This window comes from Alexandromys fortis, unplaced genomic scaffold (assembly GCF_014885135.2).
Source record: "Alexandromys fortis isolate MF-2015 unplaced genomic scaffold, M_Fortis_MF-2015_v1.1 scaffold_453, whole genome shotgun sequence".
Lineage (NCBI taxonomy): Eukaryota > Metazoa > Chordata > Mammalia > Rodentia > Cricetidae > Alexandromys > Alexandromys fortis.
The window spans coordinates 48,296-50,351 of record NW_026068464.1 but is presented as its reverse complement, the minus strand read 5'-3'; the positions used below and the strand labels follow the sequence as shown (position 1 = coordinate 50,351).

General features: G+C 47.0%; 1 long non-coding RNA gene across 1 annotated transcript in view; it reads left to right on the top strand.

Annotated features, from left to right (window-relative positions):
- LOC126495743 (uncharacterized) overlaps positions 1-2,056 on the top strand; it is a 14,916-nt gene that overhangs the window by 1,955 nt on the left and 10,905 nt on the right. The window contains exon 2 of the long non-coding RNA XR_007590217.1: positions 1,307-1,456. This is a non-coding gene — a long non-coding RNA (uncharacterized lncRNA). The remainder of the gene's footprint in view (positions 1-1,306; positions 1,457-2,056) is intronic.

Here is a 2,056-nt window from a genome sequence, read left to right as displayed (position 1 = left end):
CTCTCTCTCTCTCTCTCTCTCTCTCTCTCTCTCTCTCTCTCTCTCTCTCTCTCTCTCTCTCACACACACACACACACACACACACACACAAGAAAAAAGACAAGCAATTGGTATAGGGCAATGGCCAGAATCAACTGATGTCCCAGGAGGACCGCTCCAGTGTGCCTGGAATGATGTGGCGATTTGAATAATCACTGGGTAGGTTTGGTGATGCCAAATGTATGAGTCCCATATAAGCTAGCTTCTGGGAGGAATGGAAACACAGCACAGCCTGAACATCCCTAATCTGAAATCTGAAATTTGAGAACACTGAATGTCAAATCCAGGTATTCACCTGTGCCTTACTACAGGAAAGAGCTGCTCAACTAGAAGTGGCTTCACTCAGGATATGGAGATGAGATCCTCTAAGAATCTTCAACTACTGAGAGGATACCATCCTCGCCCACCCCTTCAGGAGATCCATTCAACCTCAAGAGAAAGATGCAGGCATTGCCATGACAACATAGACACTGAAGACCACTAGGGACCACTTGATGGGGTTGCGGGGGGGGCGAATGTGATCAACCCTTCAAGGCAGCATCAGCAACAGGGTGAATAGAAGCTGGGATTTCCCTCAAATCAGACATCCAGTCACAACACCACCATCCCCAGGGCACAGGCCAGGCAGAGGCAAACATAACATTCTGATTATCATAAACCAAGATTTTAGCAGGAGATGACATTGTGGGTGCTCAGCCCTGACTTTGCCAGACAACCAGGAACCAGAAGAACCATGCTCCAGGGTTGAGGTGTCACTATAGGAATGAACTTGCAGCTGACTGAACTCTCCAGGATACTCCCTGACCTGAACATGTTTTCCCCATTCTCTCTAAGCACTGCAGTTGAAAATATCATACAGGAAGGTCCAGAGGTGTACACCACCAAAGTTGTACATTTAAACTTTCTGGTTGGGATAGCAAAATCTCCCATGCCAGCTGTGCCTGTGACCCACACCAAATGCCCGCTATCAGTGCCCATCACAGGAGCCATTTAGGTTATGGAAGGGATGGTGCTGAAGGACAGACTTAACATAATGCTACCCCCAAAGCAGGAGGGGCCACAAATAAGGTGCAGGTGCTGAACATAGAGACTTACTAACGCTGAGACTTGTGACTGTGCCCTGACCCTGGAGGCAGCAGTGGTGCCTGGCAAAGGTCCATGAGGTATCCTCCTGAATCAGGCTGTGGCTGCCCATGTGTCCTCTACTCATAGTGGTTCCAGGAGTAAAGGACTCCATTACCTTCCTAGTTTTCTTCTCAAATTGCAGGTATTGGACTGAACCACTCTTCCTTCAGCAAGCGACACAGTGTCATAGAACAAGAATGCTGCAGCAGGTAGACACCGAGCATGAGCAGGACCCCACAATGGAGAGTAAAGTACCGGCCCTTCTTCAGACTGACTCCTTCAACCTCCCCAGGTATGCACAGGGCAGCTACTGCATGTAGTAACCTTTATAGGATACTTAGTGTTTACGAGACATTCATAGAATGCCCTTGCATGCAGTTCCTTGGAGTAGGAGGAAAGAGCAAGTAAAAGTGAAAGTGAAAGCTAGGGGCCACTGGGGTGGTTCATTGTGTAGAGGGCATAATTGGCGTAGCTCAGTGGGTAGTGGGCTTGCCATCCATCCTGACAACCTCAGTTCAATCCCTGGAATTGAAGTGGGAGGAGAGAAACAACTCCCAAGAGCCATCCTCTGACCTCTACATGTGCCACATGGCAAGTAAATTGGTGTAATTTTTAAAGGGGGCAAGAGAGATCACTTGGTGGTTGAGTGCTTGATGCTTCTGCATCAAGTTCCCAGTACCCACTGAAGGGTCACAGCCATTTCAGTTCTTAGGATTCAGTGGCCTCTCTGGCCTGTAGGAGCTCCTACATTTATGTGCACATTCCCCCACCTCCCTGTAACACCTGATTTTGTGTTACCCCCACTTTTTTAAATGTGTCCTGATCATTTGTATTGAAAACATTTTTTTTTTTTTTTTTTTTTTTTTTTTTTTTTTTTTGTTTTTTTTTTTTT